The sequence below is a fragment of the Prionailurus viverrinus genome, chromosome A1 (assembly GCF_022837055.1).
Source record: "Prionailurus viverrinus isolate Anna chromosome A1, UM_Priviv_1.0, whole genome shotgun sequence".
Taxonomy (NCBI): Eukaryota; Metazoa; Chordata; class Mammalia; order Carnivora; family Felidae; genus Prionailurus; species Prionailurus viverrinus.
In genome coordinates, this window is record NC_062561.1 from 92,009,465 (window position 1) to 92,019,840 (window position 10,376).

Here is a 10,376-nt window from a genome sequence, read left to right on the forward strand (position 1 = left end):
AGCCCAGGCATTTCCCTTCCACTCATGGGCTCATCTGTTCTTGGATGGGGGACTTCCCTATAGATCTCCAGAGCTCATGCCCTCTCTCTCCCTCTCTTTCCTTTCTCTATGTGTGTCTGTGTGTGTGTGTGTGTGTGTCTGTCTCTTCCTCTCCCTATGCAGCTTCCTTGTCCTGTACTTGCCACTGTGATTTCCAGCAATCTTCATGCCAAGTTCTCAACTTAGGATGCCCAGATTCTGTTGGGATTCCCTCTCCTTGCTCTGAGATCTGGAAACTCTGCAGGTTCTGAGCTGGGCTGTTACAGAACTTGTTTTCTGCTTTCAGACCACTGTCCTATGCTTGTGTTGTCCATTGTGTAAAAACTGTCAGCTCAGGACTCCCCCTGGCTTTTTACTTGTTCAATGCAAGGGTGACAAAAAGGACCGCTCTTTTTTTTTTTTTTTTTTTTTAATGCAAGGGAAGGGCAGAGAGAGAGGGGAGGGAGGATCCAATATGAGCTATGCACTGACAGCAGAGAGCCCTACATGGGGCTTGAACTCACAAACCACAAGATCATGACCTGAGCTAAAGTCAGACGTTTAGCTGACTGAGCCACCCAGGTGCCCCTCTGCTCTATTTTGAAATAATTTCTTGGTTAATAGTTAGCAACTGATATTCTTCATGATTGTAGAATATATTTTTTCTAGATCAGTTCTTAGGAGTTGAGAATGATTTTCATTTTTAATTTTGTAATCATCTAATTATTGAATTGATCACACATAAGTAATGATCTCCCATATAAATATTCATCTTTTATTTTATTTTTAATTAGAAAGTGACTTCAGACTGACATTACTAGAAAATCCTGGGAAGTGGGGCACCTGGGTGGTTCAGTCAGTTAAGCATCTGACTTCAGCTCAGGTCAAGATCTCATGGTTTGTGAGTTCAAGACCTGCGTCGGGCTCTGTGCTGATAGCACAGATCCTCTGTCTACAGATCCTTCTGATCCTCTGTCTTGGGAAGTAAAGGAAGGGAAAACTCAGAGAGTGGGAAATCCCTCATGTACAATGTTCTCACTCCTATGTTATGTTTAGAGAAAACTTTCTATGCCACCTCCTTTATCTTCCTGAGCCTGATGTACTCACCCCAGACACCAGATGGAGGCAGCTCCAAGGATGACAGGGCATCCACAGGCAGTGGCCCCACAGGCAGTGGCCCCACTAGGGGTGGGATGTGAGCACCCCCCCCAGCAGAGCCCTCCCAGACAGTAAGTGAACCATCAAAGCCCTGCCAATATTCTCTGAAATATAATTTATGGAAATGGAACAGCATCCGGACTCTCAGAAGCTTCCTGAGCTGTCTCGAGTGCATGGTGTGGGCATTAGCATACAGGTTGATGCTAAATCCCTGAGCTTCTCAGTTAAGGTTTTATATCCCCCATAACTGAATGGGCCTGTCACTGTAGAGGGAAAGTCTCTGAGAAACCTTCCAGTGTGCATGCAAGTTGTGCCAAAGCACATCCACAATCCTCTCTCCTTTCCAGGCCTTAGAGTTGACCATGAGATTCAGGGTTTCTTACAAGAATGGGAGTCTCTTAAAAGTGAAGAAAAGTTGATGAAGAATCACATTGCATCAAAAGTGACAGCCCAATGTCTCTAGCATGGATGCACAGATAAGAGCTGGTGACAAGGTCTGCAGATGTTCCTACATATGCAGGGTTTAGACTGGATTATTTGTGAGACCAAGCAGAGTCCACGGAGGCAATCTTTGTCCTGCCCTTCACAGTACTGTGGGACACAGAAGGGAGAACGCTGTCTTCTCAGGTTTATCTCTTCTATATGCATCTTCAAGGTCCCTTAGTGAATGGCATCAGCTGGCTCAGCTGTCACACTGTCCTGAGGAGGACAGAATGATGGGACCGGCCCCTGCCCACAGGTTCCCTCTGCACACAGGACAAAAGACTTGATGCTCTGAGTGTCCACCTGCTTCTCTCTCCTATTTGTTCCTCAATAATATGCCTAAAGCAGTGGGCTAAGGGACTTTTCTCCTGGACTTGTTCAGAGTGGACATGGCTCCCAGGTGTGGCCAGGTCATAAGTAAAGATTCAGGGAGAGGGTGGGTGATGTCCTCATTACTTTTCCATGAGCCTTTCTCTCTTTCTGGTTCTGACTGTGCAGATGCACCTGACCTCCAGCCCCTGAGTACCAGCCTAATGCCTTTGCCATCCCTGATCCCTATTAGGGGTGCTGTGCCCCTCATACATGTATCTTGTGGGAGGATCCTCAGGTACCCACATGGGAGCCCTGGAACATGAACCTTTACAGTCAAGTCCATGCCTATGTCCTGCCTTTCTCCCTGCCTTTCTCCCAGCACGTATGGCAGCAGTGATTGGATCTGAATCAGTGTCAGAGGAGCCCCAAATTAAAGACAGTTAGAAACTAGATTCCAATTTTACTTTGAAAGACAATGGAATAGTGCAACACTATACATTCATGACTCCTTCCTTTCCCAGACCAATGTAATGAAAATAAAATGTCAAAATAAATGCATGACTGTGTACCTTGTCCCTTTCTGCCTTGTGCTTGGGGCTTGGATGGGACCTGGAATTATAGAGGCCAAGGGGCAGGAAGGGAGCTTGACATCCCAGTGATCCCCTCCAAGTTCTTTTCCATCATGTTTCCAGCATGGAGTCTCCTTTTCCATGAGGGGCACCTGGGATTCTCAGAACTGCTCGATTCTGCCTCATTTCCTAGCCGTGTGACCACAGAACTTTGGTTTGTTTCTGAGTCTCAAGCTCCTCCCATTATGATGGGGGCTGATGTTTCTTACTTTAGGAGACAGTTTGAGGATATCATAAACACACACCTGGCATAACCACTGTGTACATGAAATTTATTTCCCCACATTTGTTGTGTTCCATTTTTTTAAGGGAAGCTTTGAGATCATTGTAGTTGCAGTTGTGACAGATAATAGAGAGAGGTCCCAGAGAGATCCCTCCTACCCTTTATCAAGGTTTCCCCAATGGTACTATCTCAGAAAACCAAAGTACAATATCCTAACTGGGATGTTGACCTTGTCACAGATGGGATACGGGATCTTCATTAGGATGCTTCATGTTGCCCTTTTATGGCCACACATGTGAGCCTCTCACACACGCTGCTTCCTTAACTCCTGGCATCTCCACTTCTATGTTTGTTATTTCAGGAATATTATATATATGGAATCATACACATGTAACCTTTTGGGGATTGGCTTTTTTCACTAGCCATAATCTCAAGATTCATTGAGATTTTTGCATGTATCAATAGTTTGTTCCTTTTTATTGCTGAGCAGTGCTCCACTGCATGGATGTACCAAAGTTCAACCATATGCACATTGAAGGACATCCAGTTGCTTCCAGTTTAGGGCCATTATGAATAAAACATATAGCTATAAACATTCAGTTACAGGCTTTTATGTAGACACAAGTCTTCTTGGGGGATAAATACCTAGGAATGCAACATCTAGGCGTATGGTTCTTTTTTTTAAAGAAACTCCCCAACTCTTCTCCAGGTGGCTGTATCATTTTATATTCCCACCAGCAATGTATGAGTGAATCCCTTTCTCTGCATCCTTGCCAGCATTTTGTGCTGTCCCTATTTATGTTTTAGTACTTCTGATAGTCCATTAGTGAGTGGCATCAGTTGTCCCAGACCAAGATAGTGTGACTTGAGTAGACTTAGCATGATGGGTCTGGCCTCTACCCATAGGTTTCTTCTGTACATCATCACAAAGTAGTGATGGCTCAAAAAAATAGTAGTGGTTTCAACTTGCAGTCCCAACCAGCTAATGATATTGAACATCTTTTCACATGCTGATTTGCCATGTGTATATCCTCTTCAATGATATGTCAGTTCATGCTTATTCCCCATTTTTTAACTGGATTGTTTGCTTTCACTCTTAGGAAATAAGAGTTCTTTATATATGCTAGATACTAGTCTTCTTTGGAATATGCCTTATGCAAATATTTTCTCCCTCTTTGTAGCTTGTCTCTTCATCCTTTTCAAATCAGCTTTCATAGAGCAAAAGGTTTTTTTTAATTTTGACAAGGTCCAATTTACGAATTTTCTAATGAGTGGTGCTTTTGGTGTCAAATATAAAAACATCCTTTCCTAGCCCTAGATCTCAGCTGAGTATTTTCTCCTCTATTTTTCTAAAAGTTTTATAGTTTTACATTTTACATTTAAGTCTGTGATGCATTTGAGTTAAATTTTAATTGGATGTGAGATTTGGGTCAGGGGCTCTATCTTTGTGCATACCTATGGATGTCAGTTGCTTCAGCACCATTTTTTGAAGATCTTGTCATTTCTCTTACAGTATTGTCAAAAATTAAGTGGCCATATTTATATGGGTCTATTAATGTTCTCTGTATACTGTTCCATTGATCTACAGGCCTATCACTCGGTCTGTACTACATGGTCTTGAATTACTACCAATTTATAATGAATTGTGAAATCCTGTGAACTAATTCTTTAATCTTCTTTGATTTTCAAACACTGAACCAGCTGTGCATCCCTGGAATACATCACTTGTTCATCATGTAATTCTTTTTACCCATCACTGATTTATATATAGCAATGGTTTGTTTGTTTGTTTGTTTGTTTTAAGAGTTGAGTGTGCACGAGCAGGGAGGGGCAGAGAAAGAGAGGGAGAGAGAATCCCAAGCAGGCTCTGTGCTGTCGATCCCACAAACCATGAGATCATGACCTGAGCCGAAATCAAGAATTGGACATTTAACTGACTGAGCCACCCAGGCACCCCAGCAATAATTTGTTAATGGCAAGTATTCCCTCCTCTTTTATTTCATAGAAGATACTGTGTAGAATTGCTGTTAACTCTTGAAATGCTTCACAAAATTCTCCAGCAAAACCATCTGAGCCTGGTCATTTCTTTGTCTTTATAATTATTTTTTTTATTTTAAAATTATGATATTGGGTGATTCATGATAATCTGGAGATTTGTTTTGTTTTTTGGGTTTTTTAAGGAATTAGTCCATTTCTTGTAAATTGTCAAGTTTTATGTGGATAGAATTGCCCAGAGTATTCCCTTATTATCTTTCTGATGTCTCTGTAATCTGTACTGATACCCTTGTTTTATTCCTGCAATGGATAATTGTCCCTTTTTTCTTAATCAGCTTTGCTCAATGTTTGTCTATTTTATTGATCTTTGAAAGAATCCGTTTTTTATTACATGGACTTTATTGGGGGTTTTTTTGTTTGTTTTTAATTTTGTTTCTGCTCTTATCATTATCTTTTCCTTCTGCTTCCTTTGGGTTCCATCTGCTCTTCTTATTCTAGATTCTTGAAGTGATAGATGATCACTTGGAGAATTTTCCTTTTCTCTAATGAGTGCTTTAGTGCCACAAATTTCCTTTTCACCACTGCTGTAGCTGTGCTTCACAAATGTTGATATGTTGTATTTTATTTTTATTTCATGTAATTTCTACTTCCCTTGAGACTTATTCTTTGACCTGTGGTTTATTTACAAATGTGTTTTTTAATTTCCCAGAGCTGGATATATATTTTTTAATTTTTATTTATTTTTGAGACAGAGACAGAGTGCGAGCAGGGGAGGGGCAGAGAGAGGGAGACACAGAATCCGAAGCAGGCTCCAGGCTCTGAGCTGTCAGCACAGAGCCTGATGCGGGGCGTGAACTCACGGACTGTGAGATCATGACCTGAGCTGATGTTGGATGCTTAACCAACTGAGCCACACAGGCGCCCCGCTGGAGATTTTTATGTTGTCTGTTACTGATTTCTAGTTTGATTCCACAGAGGTTAGAGAACACACTGTAAATATGATTCAATTCTTTAAATGTGTTGAGGTTTGTTTTATGGCCCAGGAGATGGTCTGTGTGTTCTGTGGGCATTTGAAAAGAATGTCTATCCTGTTGTTGTTGGTTGAAGTATTCTGTGAATGTTGATAGGATCCCATTGGTTGATGAGGTTGTGTGTTACCTTGTCACAGAATTTGATTGTAAATGGTGTCCATGTCTGTTTGGCTTTACCTTATTTAAAGTTTGTTTGTTTGTTTGTTTGTTTGTTTGTTTGTTTTGAGGGGGGAGGCGCAGAGAGAGAGGGAGAGAGAGAATCCCAAGCAGGCTCCTCACTATCAGCACAGAGCCCCTCATGGGGCTCAAGCTCTTGAACTGTGAGATCATGATCTGTGCTGAGATAAAGAGTCAGACGCTTAACCGACTGAAAAACCCAGGTGCCCCTGTTTGGTTTTACTTTCTAGCTGTTCTGTTTTTAGGTGGGAAATTGGAACAATTCAAAAGCTATGCCACTGCTGCCATCTTCCCAGAATACCCCTGGGCAGTGTTCATTTCCATTTATATTATCATCGGCTTCTTTTTGTATGTTAGAGGGCCATTTATACCTATCTTTCTGATCAAGTCTTCATCCCTTTTTCTTTAGGTTAGTCTTTTTCTTAATTTTCTTGATATTTAGAGAGCAGCAGTTTTTTGAAAAATTAACTGAAGATATTTTTTCTCAGTCTGTTGTCTTTTAACTCTACACATGGGTAGTTTTTCCTAAACATAAATATCTTATTTTTTATGCAGTTGAGTTTATCAGTGTTTTCTTTATTGGCTTCTTAAAGTATTTCAATATTTATTTTTAAAAAATTGTTTAACGTTTATTTATTTTTGAGAGACAGAGAGCACAAGCAAGGGAGGAGCACAAAGAGAGGAAGACAGAATCCAAAGCAGATTCCAGGCTCTGAGCTGTCAGCACAGAGCCCAATGTGGGGCTCAAACTCACGAACTGCAAGATCATGACCTGAGCTGAAGTTGGAGGCTTAACTGAGACACCCAGGCACCCCTTTCAATATTTATTTTAAACAAGAAGATTCTATTTAAAAAGAAACATAGGGGTGCCTGGGTGGTTCAGTAGGTTGAGGGTCTGACTTCAGCTCAGGTCATGATCTCGTCGTTGACGAGTTTGAGCCTCGCATCGGGCTGTGTGCTGGCAGCTCAGAGCCTGGAGCCTGCTTCAGATTCTGTGCCTCCCTCTGTCTCTGCCCCTCCCCTGCTCATGCTCTGTCTCTCTATGTCTCAAAAATAAATAAACATTAAAAAAAAAAAGAAACATGGCCACAATACCATGTAACACCTAAAAGAAATGGACAGTAACTCCTTCATTTCCTCAATTGTCAAGTCAATGATCAAATTTTCCACTATCTCATAAATATGTTTTATTTTCACATCTTGCCTGTGGGGATCACATATCTCTTCAGCTACTTTTAATCTAAAGGGTTCCCTCTCATAATGGGCACAGAAATACTAATGCATAATATAAAAGCACAATTGTGGGGGCTTCTGGGTGGTCCAGTTGGTTAAGCGCCAGACTCTTGATTTCAGCTCAAGTCACGATCTCACGGTTTGTGAGATCAAGTCCCACACAGGACTCAGTGCTGGTAGCATGGAGGCTGCCTGGGATTCTCTGTCTCCCTCTCTCTGTCCCTCCCCAGCTTGCTTGTACTCTTTCTCTCTCAAAATAAATAAATAAATGACTATTTTAAAAATAATAAATAAAAGCACAATTGTGGTGCAATCAATAGGAAAATGTCAGGATGGGGAAAAACTGAAAGATATGTTTAGATTTTTTAATGTTTATTTATTTTTGAGAGAGACAGAGAGACAGAGTGCAAGTGGGTGAGGGGAAGAGAGAGAGGGAGACACAGACTCTGAAGCAGGCTCCAGGCTCCAAAATCTCAGCACAGACCCCGACATGGGCTCAAACCCACGAACCATGAGATCATGACCTGAGCCAAAGTCAGACACTTAAACCAACTGAGCCACCCAAGTGCCTCAAAACTGAAAGATATGTTTAAAATAAACTCACCATTTAAAAATGGGAGGAGAGCTGTGACCAGAAATATCAATCATTTTCAGTTGTTAGGGAGGCCATCAACCAGTTCCCACTTACTGAACACCTGTGGATGGATCATTGGGACTATCTGCAATTTCAGGTCACACTTTATTTTTTTATGGATGTGGACACTATAAATCCTGTGGGAGCAAGCAAATCTAACCTACACTCTAACCAAGTAGTCAAATCATCCAAGCAAAATAAGTGGCCCATTCAGGTGGTCTCCATATTACAATAATTTCCATCCAATAAATGCTTTTTGGGCAACCTCCCCATGACTTGTACTGTATCAGGTGAAGTGGATCATGGGAAAGGATTTGTAGCACATTCCTTTCCTTCCTCCTATAAATGTTAATAAACTTGCTAGCCAAGATTTCTAACATAAAACTAGATTAGAGACATGGACTTCAGAGAGCGGTCAGGAATGGTAATTAGTCTGTGCTGTATATCCACCATCTAGCATAATGCCTGGCACACAGTAGGGACTCAGTAAACATTTGTTAAATGTCTTGAAGAGTGGATAGATGAATGTGTCTGTGGCAGGGACTTGAACCTTCAAATCCTAACATTTTCAGGCAACCCTAGCCTTCACTTTCTTTCCTAAAAACTCAAAGTACTCTGCAAATACTTTGTCAAACAATTTGATCTATACAGACAATTTTCCTAATTTTGTTTAGTTGTCTATCTGTGCTCTCTCTTCATTCACTGAGCATCCTTAGGACAACTATTTTGACTTCCCTGACTGGTAACTCATGTGTTTCCATTTCTTTGGGGTTGGTTTCTGGAGATTTAATTTGTTCCATTGGAGAGGCCAGGTTTCCCTGTTTTTGGGGTTGGTGGTAGGGCAGACTAAGCATTTGAAAAATCAGACCTCTCTCCCAGTCTTTGTGGTATGGTTTCATGCTGTGAGTGCCTTCTCCAACCAGCCCAGCTAGAGATTCCAGAGCCCTCTCAAGCCTTTCCTAGGTATGTCATGTAATTTAATTCATTTGCCAGCTTCTACTCAGGAGCTCCGTCTGGTGTCCGTCCGCGATACTGCGGGCTCCCCGTTGCTATAGTGAGCCTTGGGACTGGAGCTCCATCTAGTGTCTTTCTATGGCACTGCACACCTTGTTAACTCCATACCAATGGTTGCTCACTCCCAACCTGGAATCCCAATTCTATCCGCACTTAGATTCAGGCGAGATAGAAGCCAGTCTAGCTGCACCCAAAATATTCAGAACATTGGACATACATTCCACTCCTTTCCCTCTCCTGGGAGAAGGCAGGAGTTGAGAGCTTCCTCCCAATCATGCCACACCCAGTGACTGCAATGAATTTTCCTACCTGGTTTCCTGCTGGCCTGGGGTGCAGGAACCTCCCAACTGGCTTCCGGAGTTCTCACGAAGGCATCTGATCCTTGTGCTATTAGATCTGTGGCAGAAGGAGGGTTTCCTATTCTGACATCATGCTCACCATCTACGTTTTCAATGACTGTCATCTTCTGATTTGTCTGCCTCACCATACCTGAATAATCATAAAACCTACACTTTCAATCAGCACAGCAAGCAGGGTGGTTTGGTCTCAGACTGAAATGACATGCCACTAGATTGCTCCAGCTTACTAACCAGTTCAGCTGAGGAAGGTGCCTACACCTGCTCACACGTGCTAGGGCTTGGCACAACTATTTATACATCTGCCACGTGTTGCTGTGGGGCCCCCATCTTAATTTTGAAATTCAAGGGGCACCTTGGTGGCTCAGTCAATTAAGCATCAGGCTTTGGCTCAGGACATGATCTTGCTCTTTGGGAGTTCGAGCCCCTCGTTGGCCTCTGTGCTGACAGCTCAGAGCCTGGAGCCTGCTTCAGATTCTGTGTCTCCCTCTCTCTCTCTATCTGCCCCTCTCCCCTTTCAAAGATAAATAAACATTAAAAATTTTTGAAATTCAAACTGTGAGTCCTCCCTGAGTTCTGGGCAGAGCTGTGTTAATCATCTAGCATCCAGAATGCTCCCAGGAAGGTACCCCTTGTTTTTGGATTGATTAGCTATGTAGGTATGATGTACCTCCCGGCATCATGAGACAGGTCTGATCCATTGACCAGGTGGCACTGATAAGTGGGAGGGTGAACTGAGTTGCTATTTCCTACACATTTTAGCCTGTCCTCTTGAGCAGAGGGGAGTTCCCTTGAAAGGCACTCATGAGTTGCGAGCCACCTATAGGGCATCCACCTTGGAGACCTTAGAACCCCACAAAAGGTGTCGTTCTAGGCACAAGCTCTGGTGTGGTTGTTTGCTTTGCTGCTGTCACAATTCATCCCCCAACCCAGTGGAATATAAGGTGTTCCATTCCTGGAGTCCGGTGGCCCAGTGTTTAATGGAAAAGGAGAAAGAAGACTAATATTTGTTTATGGCTTCCCCCACACCCTCAAAGAGTTCATCCAATTAATTAAAGACTGTTAAACACCTAATCAGTCTGCAGGGGCTCTCAATTTCTGCTTATTAGCATG